The sequence below is a fragment of the Crocodylus porosus genome, unplaced genomic scaffold (assembly GCF_001723895.1).
Source record: "Crocodylus porosus isolate Cpor-Errol unplaced genomic scaffold, CroPor_comp1, whole genome shotgun sequence".
Taxonomy (NCBI): Eukaryota; Metazoa; Chordata; order Crocodylia; family Crocodylidae; genus Crocodylus; species Crocodylus porosus.
In genome coordinates this window covers 18,055,178-18,074,207 of record NW_017728912.1, presented here as the reverse complement: position 1 = coordinate 18,074,207, position 19,030 = coordinate 18,055,178, and the positions used below count along the sequence as shown (strand labels likewise).

At 39.9% G+C, this 19,030-nt stretch overlaps 1 long non-coding RNA gene across 1 annotated transcript in view; it reads left to right on the top strand.

The window, feature by feature from the left end:
- The window catches only part of LOC109309560, a 47,912-nt gene extending 32,643 nt beyond the window's left edge, over window positions 1-15,269 (top strand). The window contains exons 2-3 of the long non-coding RNA XR_002100962.1: window positions 12,018-12,123; window positions 15,167-15,269. This is a non-coding gene — a long non-coding RNA (uncharacterized LOC109309560). The remainder of the gene's footprint in view (window positions 1-12,017; window positions 12,124-15,166) is intronic.
- Window positions 15,270-19,030: the final 3,761 nt, after the last annotated feature.

Genomic DNA, 19,030 nt, shown 5'->3' with positions numbered 1-19,030 from the left:
GGGAGAATTCCCCCAGGTTTGCTCTTCTGGTAGAGAAACTTACACAGAGCCATGTGTATAGACATTTAAATAGTGAAGCTTTAAGAGTGAAGAGCTTGTAGTGCTGCCACTGTGCAGCTGGGGGAGAAGCCTGAACATTTGTACACTCATGGTTTCTCCTAGGAGAGCAGCAACTCTCTCAAGAGAAACTGAATGTCTGTTTGAGGCATATGTACAGTCATATTTAAAGATTTAATGTTTGTGGTGTGAAATTAAATTTCTAGTTGATTTAATGGAAGATATAGGTTCCTAGCATGTTGCAGACTTGGGTCCTAACACAGTCTTTCTTGTTTGCTGTTGGATTCAAAAGGAAATTTACATTTGGTGCCAAGCAAATACAGATCTTCACATTATTCAAGTATCATTGCTGAGGAATTGTAAAGAGCAGTTGAAAGACACTGCCATCAAAAATCCAAATTACTTCTCCAACTGATTTATTAAAAGTCCAGTTCTGTGGAAATATGCCTCAAGTACCTGGTTTCTCTTCCTCATAGTTTTCTAAGAGATCTTCTGAAAGAGCCCTGAAATAATTTGGATGTCTTTCTTGGTGAATTCCTTTTATAATTTCCCTTGATTCTTCTGCTCCTCAGTTGTGCCTTTTCAGTCACACAAACCTAACCTGTTATGAAATACGATATAATTTCATGCAGTGCTCACTACATTATGGCCAGTCATTTTCACTGTCTTGTAGCTGTTGGTTTGTTTTTTGTTTGGTTGGTTGAGATTTTTTTGGAGATTACCTCTAAAATGTAGCTTAAAGTTTGAGATTCATTCATTCTACCTTAAAATAACAAGGACCTGGTTTAATCCTATTTCCCTCTGCTGTATGGTGCCTCTGTAGTGCCTTTAGGTGTTACTGAGACAAGGATCAGGCCTCAACTCAGATGAGTATTTAGACTGTGAATCCTTCAGGGCAGGGATAGCCTTTTTTTCTATGTTTGTACAATACACAATATACTGAAGCCCCAATCTTCTTTGGGCACTATCCTAATATAAATATTTAATAATAGCAATAAAAGTTAGACAAAAGGTTTCATAAACTTCTCATGACAAAAATACTATATTAACTATATTTCTTCAGACCTTGCCCTTACAGGCCTGGGCCTGAAAAAAACAGTTTAAGAAAAGACTAGAAGTACTTATTTTCAGCTTTCCATCTTGCACTTTTCAGTGCAGATAACCCCTCAGTTATATTAGTTATAGTCTACAGCAGCTTTCCTAACCCATATCATCTGAGTTATTCTAGTCTTACGAATGTCGGCCCTGTATACCCTAACTTCTTCCCTCTCATAGGATAGTCCCTCTGTCAATTTATGTTCTAAATCTTTTCCCTGAATTCCCATTACTTATGGAAGAAACTTATTCTACAGTATTAATGTTTTGTCGTGTATAAGAAGCCTCCTATAAATGGCCATCCCTAGGGGACTGACCAGTAGGAGGCTGAATTCATCAGAAGGCTGAAAAAGGAGCAAATGTATTGGTATTTGGCATGGATATGGTTCTTAACCTCAAATCCATCACTTTTTTGAAAGTGGCTCACTCTCTTACTGTGGTTTTTCCTTTAAATAACTCTAAAAGTAGTCAAATTTGTAGGGATGTTGGCACAAGGTTCAGCCTGGGAAAAATCTGTAGAGGCTACTAGAGGATACTACAATACAATCTCTATCATTTATTTCATATTCATTCCTTTCAAAAGGATATTATAACCATTTTGGTGTCTATGCGGTGAAGATGACTAGATTTACCCAGTCTCTAATTACTCAAATAATAGTAACTCCAACCCATTGGGTGTTGGGAAGGTAGTGAAAGTCTGTTTTGCTCATGTGAGGAGAAATATTCATCAGAGCTTAATTTGTAGATAAAGTCCTGTATAAGTACACTAAAGAGACAGAATCTCCCTGCCAATTCAAAACAAATGTTTACTGAAGGTGGAAAAACTTGTCCTTTTAGTCTGCAACTCTTTCCTTCCCTGATCTTCCAGCGTATATTAATTGGCTTATAGATAGGAAAAGGTTAGCAAGACCAACAAGGAATTCACAATAAGGGAGGGAGCACTTTCCCAAGGAAGCAAAGAGGGTAGAACCAAGGCAAATTTCCTATAGGTCGTCTGCTGGATTGGGTGGTGACCCCCAACAGATGCACTTCTATGGATGCCTACACATCGCTGTATGGCACACTATGATGATGTAGTGATCATGCAGGTCTACACGTGATCACCAGCTATGCCACCATACCAGTGTGCTCCCAGGTTATAGCATGCTGCTACGGCAACGTAGTGGCGAAATCTAACGTGAGGTGCATGCATGGTGCAATAACTGACCATACTGCACCATGCTTCAGTACTTCCAAAACGAAGTACTAAAGCTGCCATAGCAACATCACCATACAGTGACATGTAGATGCGCCCTGTGTCTTTTGAACACATTGGCTGAACTGTAACTAACTGCCAGCATCTTTCCATGGAAAGCAAAGGACTGCTCCTCAAATTGCCTTTCCCCTCAAAGGACTATTTTTTGTCCACTAGACAAAACACTAGAGTTACACTTTCTCAGTTGCCCCTATATTGCATGTCTTCAATATGTGTTTTTTTAGTGATACATTAGCAGATGCTCTTATAAAGGCATTTGTAGGTAGGTAGTTCCATTAAACGGGAGCAGCCTGGGAATGTATATTTCAGTAATCACCTGAGACCTCAAGGTAGGAACTGATTTTAGTGGGCTGTGGGATATATGAGTGTCTCAGTGTGCTGTTAGCTTCTCTAGTATATTTTTACTATTACAGTATATAAGCCTATCCCAATTTCCTGATTGCTTATCTAGCTGCAACCATTGCCCAGTAGTAATCTATCAGTTATGTATAAACTTCCTACTAAATTATTATGGTTGGAAAGTATTGGACTGGGACATGTTTTTGCAGGCAATGGTATCATGTAATCCTTGTCATAAACTGGTCAATGTTGGAGACTTGTCAGGATGTATGAGACACTGGGCTATGTGTGTTGTTATTTCTGGGTAATATGACTGGAACTCAGCTTTCCTTATAGAGTGTGAGACTTACTTATATCTGCTTCTCCATCAATAAATCTCACTACCTAATACATAGCATTAGGAATGCTTAGTATAAATTCTGACTGTTTCAGAGTCCTTAGACTACACTATACATGGAAACTGTCCCAGAAGCCGAGTAACACCCACTGTCCTCATGCATAAACACTGATGATGATGGGTGATGACATAAGATCCTTTTGATAGTGAAGCGAGGACAACACATCCAAGGTCGATTCTATTCCAGCCAAGCAGTCCGTAGTCCTCCAACACATGAGCTAATGAGCCGCCTAGTGGATTGGGACTATATAACCAACCAAATTAATTTTCTTGGTATCCTTCTAGAAAGCTGACATTTTTCTGGCATAGGCTATTAATGAATAAAAGGCATGTGAACATTAGTGATCAGACTGCTGCATAATGTCCCAGGGAGAAGACAAGTGAGGATTCTTTTAGGGAGGAGAAAAATGACCTACCAAGCCAAGTAAAGTCTGTACTTTGCTCTTATAAATTTGCTGGCAGAAATGCTGCTCTAGTAATTTACAAACCTTTGCAATTCTCAATTTCCTGTGAATAACTACTGAATCGAGCTATCATGATGCAATTAAGAAAAAAGTCCCAAGCAGTTCAAAATATGGAAATCATTATGATACATACTATACAATCCCAAGATTTTTTTTGTAAAACACTAGGATCTTGTGAGCAGCCTACTTCTGCCTTCTGAATAATTGTAATCTATAATTAAGTTCCTGTGAAATATATGGAATATTGCTTCATTGTTTACCTGTCTTACTTCCTCTGATTTCAGCATATCTTCATCGCTATGCTTATTCTTGTGATCATATTTTCTTATAATGACATATTCAAATCTTAGTCATACCACATACCTTACATTCTGAATTCTTTATTCTATGAAAAATAAAAGGGTAGTTAAAAGGATGCTTTCTGGAAATGTTAAATACTTTGCAGAAATCATGCATTGTTTGTTTCTGGTATTTCCTTATTGTACGTTTTTAACTAAATGAAAAGTTAAGTATTATTTAATTACTTACAACTTAAGCTTTTTACTGTCAGTCATAAGTAGGGTTTAAACCTGAATAACAGAGATATATCAGACTATTTTAAGAGCTATTTATTACTGAACAAAATTAAAACATCTATGGAGAAGCTGTAACTCTAGCTTTATATTCTCACAAAATTCCCAGAGGAAAAATTATATCAGGTTTTATGGTTTCACTGAAATTCAGAGGGGTGAAAAGATGTAAACTGGAAAAGTACAAACTGGATAAAAACATATCTCATTGTTACTGTTCTAAATCAGAAAAAAATGTTTTATTTATGGCAATGAAGTTATTCTGGGGTGTGATGAGAATTTGAATGTTTAAGACCAACCATTCAAACAGAAGCTTGGAAAAAAAAAAAAAGAGACATATGTTCATAAGGAAAGAGGATCCTGTAATTGTTAGTAGAGACTGGTGACATCTGAAAGTGGATAAGCAAAACTGACACACAAAGGTGCATGATCAGAGCCAGTCCAGAGCATCTGGGAAAGATCATAGTGTGTTAAACTCGTATCTAAAGGAGGAAATGATAACGAGGAGGAGCCTCAATACAGACTACAATTCTGTGTGCCAGTTTTTATAAAGAAATGCCATTTTTGAGAACATACACTTGAGGTTTCTTTTTTTGCGAGCTGTGCTCTCTCAAATCTGTCTTCTGCTGTTGTGCTGTACCAGTCATCTTCCTGGAACTTTTCTGTATTTTGAGAGATGTTTGTATATTTGCAACATAAGTGTGAAAATATGACTTGGATTCAGGGTCTACTTTTCCACAGAGATGAGTATAGATGTATACTTGTATCATAATCATATGCATGCAAAGTCCAGAGGTTTGGGATGGGTTAAAAAGAAAAAGGGATGCTCAGACAACATTTACATTGAAAGAGTCCTCACAAAAATCCGATAACTGCTGATGGACCGAGCTACTGGGTAGAATTGAGACAAAAATTGAAAGCATGCACAATTTGCCTTTTTTTATTTATGTATTTATTTTTAATTGCACTATACAGAAAACTAATTATAATGACTCTACACACTTTTTTCACAGTACAAAAGTAAACTAGGATATTTATAGATCTAGAATAAGCGCCTCCCTTATTTACTTTGATCCATTTAACTAATTGTATTCCCCTGCTTAGAATTAACATTTTACATTAGTTATCTTTCAGGTAACAGAAATACGGAATTCAAAGATGTAAATATTTGATAACTCATTCAAATCTGTTCCTCTATAAAGGCAAAATATAGCCTCCTCTGTGATGCATCGGATTTTAAACTGATGCTACTTTGGAAACTCTGGACTAGGTTCCAAAGTTGATGTACTAACAGCATTCATATTGACAACTATTTACACTTGATGCTGGTGCTAAACACGTTGGTTTTCTTGTTAGCAGAAACATGAGCATGTTTGTATTTACTCACATATAAAATAACCCTGAATATAAGACAGCCCCACAATAATTAGGTTCTGTATATGAAAGATGTATACATTTGTTATAATTTTCCAGGTATAGAATCTAATTATTGGAGGTTTGCCTTGAATTTTATTCTCCCCCTGTGGTTTCATCAGGGAAAATAAATCTGGGTAAGGGGGAGTCCTCTGCCCCTCCAACTTCTATCCCCTGCAGGCCTTTTACCCTCAACCACCTTACTGTCAGACTCTGCACTCCCTGAGCAGATGGAAATGAGGGGCAAATTTTAAAACACTGCTTTTGAAATAAATATGCCTATAATAATTTGCATACAGGTAGGGACCTATCAAAATTGTGATTGTCTGATTTCTGCAAAAACTGTGATTTCAGGCGGGCTCTTTGAAAAAGCATGGGCTCCTCAGAAAAGCATGGGTTCACGGCACAAAAAAAATGAAAAAGGCAAGCAGAGAAAAGCACAATGGAAACCCTGCAATCTTGAAGCATGGCAGGGAAGAAGGAAAGGGAATGCCTCTCCTCCCCCCCCATATGCAACAGGCTGAGCAGGGCAACAGGGATTCTGGGTGAATGTTTGGGGTCCCATTTAGTGAAGTTTGCCAGATGTTTAAGACTGGTGAAGAAACAGGAATCATTAGAAATTGGAAAGGAAGGCATAGCTCAGCTGTGGGAGTAAAGAGAAAGTTGAAATATATTCAGTGTAGTGGCTCACCATGACTTGAAAAACAGTTGGTGCTGAGGTGGGGCTGAGTGAAATGTGTACTACTGTATATCTTATTCAGATGGACTCAACCAGGGAATATTGTTTGTGGCCCAGACATTTTTACTTACCCAGCAGTGAGATACCTTTCTTTTTTGACCTTGAATGACTTGGTGTAGCTAAAGGGTGAAGGCCTGTCCTTTGCACTGCTGGCAGGCTGACTCCTGTGATGGTTTACAAATGTATCCAAATGTAAGGATCTCAGCTACACAATTTATGGTGATAGGGGATTGCTCTTGGGATTTTCCTTTAGCTTACCCCTTCAGCCTTTTGACTAAGGGAAAGTGAGACTGGGAGGATCTGAACTCCAGGTCTTGGGGCTTGCATGTGGGATACCTGCCATGGATTTGGAAGTATCTGAAGCCCCAGGCTGAAGAGTCTGGGAGGTAGGATACTTGCTAGTGATAGTTCTACAGAAATATGGATGGTTGAGCTCTGTTCAGTTGATAGAATTTGAACCTGATTTGGCTGAGACAACATTTAAAAAATAAATAAATAAAAGGCAAAAAAAAATGTGGTAGGCTCTCATCAGTGTTTGCCTCATATGGGACATGTGTTTTATAGTCATGCTCAATATTAGCTGTATTTAATCAACTTCATAGTTGGTTTCCATTACTGAGCACATGCTACTTTTGGCAGTAGTTTAATGATAGTCAGAGTATTTAATGAGGTTCTGTTGTATGTGAATGTAAGACAAGGAGCACTTTTCTCCTTGCTGATTGGGGAAAAACTTAATCGTGTATTTGAGTAAATACGGTAATTTCCCTAATACACGAGTCTTGTGTTACGCTCCCCTTGTAGGCTATCCTCAGAGGTCTGCTAGCTATGCTTATTCCCCTGAGGATATTTTAGAACAACTGAATGCTCTCAGAATTAATCTTGGGTTTTGTGCCACTTTTGGTATAAGTTCTATCTCATAGGCTTAGCTACCTATCTTGCCTCTCCATCTGTTGGCCACTTTTTCAGTTCTGTAGACTGGGAGGCGAAGGATGTAAAGAGCACAGAATTTAGTGTCACTCTCAATTCAGATTAAGTGTGCTTTAGGTACAAAGGCTGACTAACATTGCAGACAAGAGTGGGTAAAGCCAAAACCTGTAGAACAGGAGAGCAATTAATCAGTTACTTGGCAAGAGGGAAACTATATAGATTTTTATAGTAAAAAAGATTACTTTTTCTCCCACCACTGAGGCAGGAGTTTCAGGGACAAAATCTGACAGGTGTGGGACACCCCCAGATTCAGTCTGACTAACTTCCTTTCTGATATGAATTGAACTAATTAAATCAGCTGATCAAAAACATGCCACTAACTTGACACAGCATTATAGTCTGCTGCTGACAAAGGCTGTCTCAGTACTCTTTGTCTGGCTGGCATGCTTCTCAAATAACTTATAGACCCCCAACTCTCATTGCATTCATTCCCGCAGTTCATCTGCACCCCACAGGCTAGGGGACAAGGAACTGGAGACTGAGCTTTGGCTGATGTGCATGTGTTGTGCAAGACCTTGCACAAGTTGTGGTGCATGGGCACTTGGGCAGCTGGTTGGATGACAAGTTAGAGAGAGAGAGAGAGAGAGAATGCCTCTTTAATCAGATCATATTCAATTGAAGTAATTTGTTGTCATCTTGATTTTAAAACCTATAGTCATTTGAAAATTCAAGGTATACTATAGGTGCTTAATGAAATCTTGATGGGTCCTGGCAAGCAACTGTTCTTTTCTAATCTTTCCACTCTCTTTACCAGGTTGTTCTGGCAAAACAATTGTTTTGTGTGTTATATGGAGATCAGTTTTGACAGTGCTATGTTAGTGCAGGTCTCAGGACAGATAGCAGCAAAAACGAAAAAAAATGTTTCATAGGAAAAGTTACCTCATAGCAGAGACCTACATAGTAAGGACTATAGTGAGATTTATGTACTGAGAAATCAAGTAATCACTGATGTTTCATGCAAGTGTCTCCAAAGCTTGGATTTAACTGGATCATATCAACTGAGGGAGAAGAAACAGATGTATCTCCAGAACTAGGGGGGTGGGGAATAGGGCAGGAGTACAGTACAGGAAGAAATTATGTGTGATGCATATAGCATCTGATTTCAATATGATGACTTTTTTTTACCCCCTTTGAAAATGTATCTGGAGCATGCTGTTTGTTTTAATGTCTGTTTATTACTTGATTATTAAATTAAACATGACCTCTCTGTTCCTATTGACTCAGAAAAATTCTGCTTTTCTATCACTATAAATGGCACAGTCCAGTAGATTTACAATCCATTTATTCAGATAATTCTTATTATTGTCAAAAGCTATTCCAATAGGTCCAGTGCCTTACAATAGCCTGGTGCCTATGTTGCAAGTTAGCTGAAGAGTTTTGAGATTGTATCTTGGAGTGAGGGAAAGCAATAACAATCTCCTTACTCTCACCTCTCTCTATTTCTCCCTTGGTATTTTGGTTGCCAATTTTAATTCCTTGGAAAGCATTGCAGTCTTTGAAGTCAGAAGAAGAATATATCCTTCCACATGATCAATAGGCATTTGGCCATCAACTCTCCACAACACTATTTTTTAAAATAATTACAAAAGTTTCCAAAGAGAGAGAAATGAATTTCCAAATGGCAAGACATTCATCAGGGGAGACTAAGATGAGATTAATTGAAATAAAATCCAGATCAGAACTGCACAGTAAAATGCTTAGTCTCACACTTGTACGTCCTAACACATAGAAATTTTTGTTGTAACACTATGTGGGCCAAGCAAAGGCACCCCATTTGTCTAATCCCATTGTCATTTTCATCCTAATCCTGCCTCCCCCACTCAGGTTATTGATGGTAGAACAGGCTGCTTCAATGTTTCAGTTTCCAGCTGTAATCCTGCAATGCCAGGTTCATGGGACTTAATGCAGGCTGAAGCTGTGAAGTTTGTGCACACGCTCAAATAGCAACCCCTGCTTTTGAAGCAGAACTACTTTGTCTAAGTGAGGGCTCAAGATGTGCATGCATAACCTAAATAAGCAGGTCTTCTGCAAAGGAGGTTCATAAGTATCGGGGAAAATTTTGTCCCCTCTCAAGGGAACAAGATTTTAATAATCAAGAAGAAATTAAAATTAAAGGATAAATCCAAACTAGAAAAAAGGAATGGGGAAAGCAAAGAGAGTATCCCATAAAAAAAACAAATTGCTGCCTTGGATGGGGACTAGAGAAAAGCAACTGAACAGAGAACTGGACCTGGAGCTCGGGCTGATGAACAAGTCATAAGAGAAAATCTGGAAATGTTGTCACAGGGACTGAGTCTGGAGCTGGCCAAATGGGGAATGTGTTCTTTATTTTTTATTTCAGATTACCATACTTGTTAGTTACCTGGTAAAAGCATATGGTGGCATAACAAAATGGAGGGAGGCAACCAAGCCACCCGCTCCAGGTGCCAACTTAGGAGGAAGGACAAAAATAACAGCCGCTGTGCTTCTAGGTCACTGTATTGCTGGCTGCAGCCTTTACCCTGTGTGCCACAGCTGCCCTGGGTATAGGACTATGCAGTTACTCCTCTGCAAATATGCTTAGTACTATGGCCCTAACAAATGCTAAACATTAGCATAAAATAGTCTTTCTAAGCTAGGTACAAAATTATTGAGTTCAGTGTAGGGGAAAGTGCAGATGCAACAAAACAACAGAGGAAGAAGTAGCAGCTTATTTGAATGTATGCAGGGCTGTATGTACTCATTCCTACTTAATATATTCCTCTTGCTTTTTAAAAGTGGATCTATTAGAATGAATATGGGAACAATCTTTTAGTTCTAGTTCCTCAGAGTTATTCTGTACCATTCCTTTGAGTTAGTGCAGTCTGAAGGTGCACATGGTAAAATGCAACAATTAAACTTTTTTAATATGAGAATGATTTGGTGAAAATAAGATGGACTAAATGGGGAGCAGATTACTATATAATGGCCATGTCCATAGGTGACTGATAGGGGTTGCACATGCCCCCCTGATGGCCAACACTGATGCTGCGGGTAGGGCTGGTGCCCCCCCTGACAAGGCCACCACCATCGGCAGTTTCTGCGAGTGCCCCCCGAGATTCAGGAGGCACCAGTCACTCAGGACCACATCTGCTCATCACCCTACACTGCTGCAGCAACATGCTGTATTGTTGTATGATGCACTATGGCAACGTAGCAATCACGTGAGTCTACATGTGAATAGCAGCTGCTTCACCATAGTAGCATGCTCCCCCATTTTACTGCAGTGGTGCACTGAAGTAACGGCGAAAATTAATGTGCTCTGCACTCATAGTGTTGTACAGACAGTTACTGTGCTGCGCTTTAGTTCTTCTAAAAGGAAGTACTAAAGCACGGTGCAGTAACAACGTTGCCATAGGGTGACGTGTAGATGCACTCAGTGAGTAAGATATCTGGAAACGATTTTCAAAATTAAGCTCTTTTTTAAAGAGTAAGCTGTAAAAATAAGTGATGAACTAAAATAAGAACTATCCTGACACTGCCTAAAATCTGTAAGAAGTCTGGATAATTTGGACAGAAATCTATCTATCTGGAAATTTTAAGTTAGTCTTCACTTATTACTGTACCAATCCTGCAGCCAAATCTCTACATAATCTCATGAAGTCAGTGTGCTCTGCAGGAGCAGAAAAGTCTTCCCTGGCACATAGGCCTCAATGAAAGGCAAACACCCTAAGGTTTAATCATTTGAATGATCATTTATTTTCCTTGTGTGTGGAAATCATATTAGAAATCTCATGAAATGTAGGAGTTTTCTGGTTCTGTTTCAGATTAGGGCAGGAAAACTACAAAAGCAGCATTTTCCCTCCTAGTTCGGTACATCAAATTCTGGTCTGAGCTGAGCACAGAATACGCAAGTGCTCAAAGATGTTTTGTTCCAAAGTTAAATGAACAATTCAAACTTTTAAAAAATGCTTTGGGAGAAGATTTCAACTGGTTCACTTTAATCAAGGATGCTTTACCAGATCTGGCTTTAGATCCTGATTATACCATAATTGGGCAAGTCTACATGCACATTAAGGTGCTTTTTCTAATGTGCATTAAATTTACTACCTCCAATGTGAGGTACTAAAGAAATGCGCATGAGGCTGCCTTAATGAACTGTACTGAATGCACACAGTTTTTAAGGGATGCTTAATGTGCACTAGCCTATTTTATTGTGCATTAGTGTAATTGCATTTTTTTTTACATAATACTTTAACACACAGTAAAATAGGCAACTGAGCATTAAAGTGCACATGTAGATGTCCCTATTCTGTGCATTGAACTCCCGTTGAAACTATTGGGAATTTGGTGATTAGTTAGATATTTGGGTTGGATATTTGGATTTCAATTGGTAATGTTAGCACCAATCTTCAATGTAAGGACTTGTGCACCAAGGAAATAAAAACTGGAAGGGCAAAAATCAATGTAAGGACTTGTGTACCAGGGAAATAAAAACTGGAAGGACAAAAATAAAAATTAAGTTATAGGGGCAAAAACTTTCATGTCACTGCGCGCATTCATTGCTGCCCAACCCCACAGAGCAAATAAAGTCAGTTCCAACCAAAAGCTCACTCAATCTTTGTTTTTATTTGTGTGAGAGAAATTTTCATCCAAAGGCCAGTCAATAAGGCAAATGCTGCCATCTAGAGAAAGATGGTGTGATGCTGCAGAATTTATTTAGTGATATCACTTTGTTTTCCAGGCAGTCTCAGGAGAAAGCTGATCAAGAATCCTTAGAATGAACTGCAGCCTCAGGGATGCAACCCCTTGGAATGCCTCTCTGTTATCTGTTTACTCTGAACAGCCAGGTAATTACAACCGTATTTCAGCACAATGGGGAGACAACCTGATAAAAGGATTTTGTGTATACATGTGAGAGAGACTGACTTTCTCTAAGCATGTCAAATCATTTAATGATTGCAGGGTTGTGGGGGGGGTCTTTTTTTCTTTTTTTCCAAGAAAAGCTTTTACTCTAATTTGTTTAAAGGACGAAATGCAAAAGCAGTTTGTGTTATTTGCTGTCTATTGTTCATCTGCCTTTTTTTTTTCATGGTACAAAGCCTCTCTGTTTACTCTCCAACTAGTTTTGAAAGAATTGGGATTGCAAAATTCAAACAGAAAGACAAGCCCAAAGAAAGCACTGAAAATACCTGAAAGACAAGAAAGAAAAGCAGGGATTTACCTTGTCTCAATATATTATGTGTGCAGATACATAAACATCCCAGCATGTTCAAAGACAGCCACACATGTTAAGCCTGAAAGGCAAAAGCAGTTCTCTTAGATACCTTCAAAACTGTGTTTGCAGTAGCAGCTTTTTGACCACAAGTAGGATGACTCATTACTGAATTTCATAGAGTTCATCACTTAAGCCCAGATCCTGCAAATAGTTCTATGCATGCTTAACTCTCTTCATGTGAGGTTGTCCCACTTACTTCCCTGAAGCTAGTCAGCTAGTAACTTTGAGTTACCTCTATAAATAAAAGTTTGGAGTTTGTTTTGAATCTGATTGAATAAATGAATAAAGGCAATTAAGATAAATATAAGAAAAAAACAGGGACAAGTTTACACCAATGTGCTTTCTCCTCTATTTTAGATCCATATTTTAAAACAGTTGGACTCTCCATCCTTGGAGGTTTTTAAGACCCAGGCAGACAAAGCCTTGCCTGGGATGATCGAGTTGGGCGTGGTCCTGCTTTGAGCAGGTGGTTGGACTACATGACCTCCTGAGGTCCCTTCCAACCCTAATTTTCTATGATTTGTTTATATTTCAGCATCACTTACAATATATCACAATACACCAAAAATTGCTCTTTAGTATAAAAATAGCCAAGTTTTTCTGACAGGACAAATTTTGAGCTAGATATTTCCTGGCCTGTATTAAGGTAAAACAGCGTGTGGGGAAAGAATATGGTTGATTTCTACCTTATCCCCTTGAACTATTCACATAAAGACAGGAAAGAACTGCAGTCTCTAGGGCTTTAAACAGATGATGCCCAGTCAAGTGGATCAGCTGTGCCTGGATGTGTCCCAGCACACCCAATCCACTTCATAGGGTTGAAATAGATGTGGCCTGTTGTTCCACAGGATCCAGTCCTGGTTGCTCCCAGGTGGGTCCTGGGCCCACTCCTGTGGGAAAACACTCAGTCCCACCCTTTTCCCCCATACATTGGGGGGATCCCAGATTTCCCCACTAGCAGAGGAGTGGCTATGGCATCCCCCGGTACTCTTCAGCTAGCAGGAAAAGTATGGATTTCCTCATTTATGGAGACATGCACCTGGTGTCCCAAACTCACTCCACCAGCTCCAGGACTGCACTGAAGTGTCAGCATGTGCCCAGGGAACCCAGGCAGGCACTCCCACATGTCCAGGGGCTTCATACTGAGCCCCAAAGAAATGGGTATTTGCAGGCCATGCAGGATTGGGCCCCTGAAGCCCTGGGAGTGCCTGGCCAGGGCAGCTGCAAAGCACAGGCAGCTCCACACTGCCCACATTCTCCCATTTTAAAGTTATCAGACATCAGCCATAAAATAGCAATATGAATTCATACCACGTATGTTGTAGCCCCACATTCTGGGCATTTGTGGCATGACCAGAGCACGTTTGCTTGGCCATAAAAATGTCTAGTTCAGGAGATTAAAGAGGTTGCTCCCAATTGCTCTCCTTTGAGTGGTGAAGGGCAGAGTATAAACCAGCAATGTCTTTGCCCCACATTTCGTATGCGAGGAAATAATACTGCCTCTCTCAAAAAGATGTAATTACTTTGTGCTTACACCTGTAGACTGCAATGCTGCTGAAGGCCATCTGGGAAAAAAAAAATAAAACATGAAATATTTTGTAAAAGAGGCCTCTTCTACCTCTTTCTAGGCAAAGATAGAACAAATAGTTCTACTGTATATACCAGTGGTTCTCAACATTTTCAGACTCAAGGCACCCCTTGGAAAATGCTAGCTCTTTGTTTTCACCTTTTTTCTTTTTTTTTTTTGTCTACAGAAAAATAGATGCCCTGGTTGAGAATCACTAGTATAGACAGTAAAACATTTCACTTTTGGCCAGTGCCTCATTCTTGCCTTAGAAAGCTGAATCTAAAAAAATAGCTAAATTAGACTTGCTGTTCTTTTAAGAAGAATGTTAATCCCCAGACTTAGTATTTTAAAGCAGAAGATGTGAGTGTTTGCAGATATTTTTGTGTTCATCACAAAGAAACATCAAGTCTTACTTCATAACACAAGGACCCTGACTCTATCTCTTTAATAACACAATGAAGACAATATTTTGTTTAATATATTTGCCCTCTAGCTGCCGTGGAGGATTAGAGAAATGAATGATGGATTTTGCAGTGATGCAAGAGTAAGTTTTGAAGCTAAAGTTCTGTATGGCATAACAAGTGTTGCAGATTCTTGAAAATGAGGGGTAGTGTGTGAATTTTTGCCCCCAAAAAATTGAACTTTTCAGGAGGAGAATAACAAATTCCCACAAGTCTCTGCAACTCTCTACCAGAAGGCACTGTGCACAAAAACGTGTACCCTTTTTGAATGCTGCGGTGATCCAAATAGAATACCTGCATTCTATGCAAGGGATATTTCTGCTCCCCTTTTGATGTATTTATTTGCTTTGCCGAATCCTGTTCTCTTCTCGGAGCCCTATTGTGAATGATTTGGTTGTTTATTAAGACAAGGAAGACCGGCATCTCAGAAGAAACACAAGATGGGCAAATTAGTTCAGATAAAATAAGAACTGGCTTGAAACAAACCTAAATCAAGCTTGCATTAGGTTTTGAAATGTGCAGTTAGCATTTTTTTCTCTCTGTTTTTGGTTTTCTGAAATTTCTGTACCTCTTCATATTTCTTGCAGGAATGGAAGGGGAAAAGTAACACCGCAGTGGTTGTCCTTGTGACTGCAAGTTCTAGGGATGCTTTGTTTTGAAAGATTATTTGGAAAAGAGTGAGGATGACATCACTGGTAAATAGTTTTTAATTACTTGTTGGTTGATTGAAATAGTTTTTAATTACTTGCTGGTTGATTATTATAATGCCCCAATATAATCTTATACTGTAACTTCTTACTGGTGTAAGATTCAGGATGACATTCTAAAGAAAGGGATACCTGAAAGTAGGCTTCAAAATTTATTGACTTAGGTGGGAGTGGGTGGGTGCTTAAGGAAAATTAAGCCACCTACTTATGTATGGGCTTAGACTGTCTTTTGGCTCCCATTCTTTTAAATGTTTGGCTCCACTGTGTTATGGCAATGATAGTGTATGAAACATTTTATAAAATAATAATGAGACCATGATAAGAAATCTGTCATGATGATAGCTGAGGCAAAATCCTACATTATCTTTTAATAAACCAGTTGTGAGGGAATAGAAGAACTGGCTAAATCAGGGGTGGGCAGAATATCATCCACAGTTTGAATCCAGCCTGCTGAGGGATTTTGTCCAGCCTTCCCGGCCCAGCTGAAAGGGGCAGCCCAGGACATTGTGGGGGGCGGTGCAGAGCAGGGCTGGGATGGCCTGGCACCCAAACTCGATTTCCCAGCAGCCCAAGCAACAATGTCAGCAGCAGTGATTCCTTCTGGCTGCTGCCACCCGACCTAGCCCCACTGCCCAGGCAACTCAGCCCATCTGCACTGCAGCCATTGCTGGGGGTGGGACCCATGTGGGGAGGGTGCTTGGCCAGGTGGCTAGGATGGGACCAAGGGCTGGCATGGAGCAGTGTCCAAGAGTGAGACAGACGGGCAGGGCTGGGGAGACCCCAAGATTTTGGGGCAACAACAGTACAGGCCCAGGGCCAAGGCAGAGCCATGGTCCATTACCCACATGCCTTTGTGACAGACAGGCATTGGTTCTGTGGGCAGGGGCATGCAGGGAGCAGATCACAGCTCTGCCCTGGCCCGAGCCCCACACTGTCACTACCTCATGATTTCAGCCTCAGTCCCGGACCTGGACACAGCTCCCTACCTGTCTACAGCCCCATTGCGTCCACCCCCTGTACAGCGTCCTGCCTGCACAGCTTCTGACTGGTCTCCATGGAGACCCCGGGATTGCCAGGTGGTGACAGTGGCCCATGAAGACTACTTAGGACCCATGGAGGCCAGACAGACATGCTGGGCCCACAGGCAGGTAGGAAGCTGCATCTGGGGCCGAGTCCAGGATCTTGGGGTGGTGATAGCATGGGACTGGGACCCAGGGCAGAGCCACAATCTGCTCCCTGCATGCTCCTGCCCACCGAACTGGGCAAGCGGGCACCAGGTTGTGGCTTTGTTCTGGCCCCAGCCCCATGTTGTTACCACCCTGTCCTGGCCTCACCCGTCCATCCCACTCCCAAACACCGCTCACCTATGGCCCTATCCCACAAAGGGAGTTTTGGTGAATTGTTGCACAAGGGGCGGGAGAGAAGGGGTGCTGACCTAACTCATAACGGCTCAGCAAAACTCACTATGTGGCCTGTGGGCCCAGGATAATATGGGATCTGAAATGTAATTCATCCTTTGCGTGAACAATCAGCATCATCAAAATCATGATGCTGTATTTGACATTGACTGGAATGAAACCAGGACTTTATTCTGTAGAGTTCTATCTATAGGGAACCTAAATGCAATCCTATTCAACTTTAAGTCCCTGAAGATCCATTAATGCATCTACATTTGTAACAGACCATCATCTTAGTCTTAAGACTCAGTCAGAAGAATGTAGTGAGGAGGAAGACAACGAGACTACTCTCTTTATTAAGATTGTCAAGGACCCAAGCAGGATGGAGTAAGATCACACTTAGGCATCTAATAGGTGGAAGAGGATCTGGCCATTGGTGTTTTTTCTGGGTTTTGGGGGGATTTTTTTTCTTCTTCTTCTTCAAACTTATTTTACAGAAGACTATTCAACCCAGAATTACCTGGAATCCATTACACTTGGGACATCTGGTAGATTTCTGTCCCTTTTATGCCACCAAAATGCTGTAAAAGCCCTGGGATTCAGCCCAGATTCAAGGTCTCAATACACTTTTGTGTAAACATGGAGCTTGGAATTAAATGGGGAATGATTTTTTTCTGGAAATCCATAGACTGATAAAAAGAAATGTAATCCCTTTCCTGCCAGATTCATTGCACACATCTATAATGTTGTTTTAAGTGACCATTCAAAGGAAATCAATGGAACATTAAGACATGTAACTGCTGAACATATCTGGCACATTTAGCAGTAGTAAAATAGTTAAAGTAAATTTACTGACAGTGTCAATAAATTCTCCCTCATTCTCCTCTGAAATAGACTGAGTGTAATGGTAAACAGCAAAGCCCATCTCTTCTTTCCTCCATTTAAGAAGTGGGAGGGTTTTTACAGTCTGGTGATATATGCAACTCTGTGGAGACTATTTTATTAATTTTTGTTTAATTTTTTGCCATTTGAAGTATTGTGGATTGTGAGAAACTGGGGGAGTCAATTTATTTAATTTTTCATAACTGTATTTCATATAACCTGGAATGGACATGCTTTCTTTACAGCTAAAATAAACAGAACGAGAGTATATTTTTGCACTTTGTTCCTGAAATAAATTTTAATTCTGGTAACGGCATAAAAGTAACCGTGCCTAATGAAAGATTCAGTATTAACTAGTAGATAATAATGTTGCTTTTCATATCATAGGGGCCTCTATGTTTAAATCAAGTTGAGGTTGTATTTTTTTATTCAATATGCATTCAAATTGCAATGTTTTTCCTTTTCCTTAGAGCAGTTTCATCCATTTCATACAGCAATAAGTGATATCTGTTCACAAATCAAATATTTTACAAAAACAGATGAGTTGTGAGAAGTCAGGTTTGTGTTCTAAATGCGGCCTATCAGGAACCATTTTATATAAATGGGTATTTTAATAACATGTAGAGGTGTAATGCATATCTTCTGAAAGGTTCTTGAAGCACTATGCTAACTAAGCATACAACGATATATCTACTACCACCAGAATGGAACTTGTCAGCTATTTAACTGCAGATTCTCACAGGACCACAGTATAGGCAGAATGCTTTGTAATGGAGCTGCAGTGAGAATTAAAGTAGTGCAACAGAAGAGAGTAGGGATTTGTCAAGGATTTGAGGTGAACACCTTCAAAGTAACATAAGATGCTAAGTGGCCAAGACCTTGGTTTTGCATTATCTAAAGAGTGACACCTCCACAGATTCTTGACAGCATTGCAAAGCACTGGGCTCAGTACCGACTCACTGGGAAGTGTTCCAAGAGATCAAGGCCAAGGACTAATTTCTAATTTAGGGTTAACTGTATCTTATTAAGGAATTTTTTACAGAATTGTTTTCAGTCCACTCAGCTCTTCATATGTGGTCTTCTTCTTCCTCTTTTACCTTGTTGACTATTATGTCTGTGCTAGATTCTCCAGGTGATACATAATCTATGTCATTGTGTAACAAGGTTATTCCCTTGCATCGGATGGTGCTTAATGACATATTGCCAAGATTCACAATGGGGATTCTCCACGCCTTTAGAAAACCTGAGCAAAGGAATGAGTTGTTGATAGCCTTCAAAGACTTGCCAATTCCTCCTTCAGAAAAAAAAGTCAATCAGTAAAATTCAAAAGAATATTTGGCACTTTTGCAAACAAACCGTTTTGTCTCATATCTTGAGCAGTGCCCCTAAGTCACTCCCAAACCATTGTCATAATCTGCTTCAATTGTCCAGTGACCCACACTTGGCTTATGTTTGCGCTGTCCAT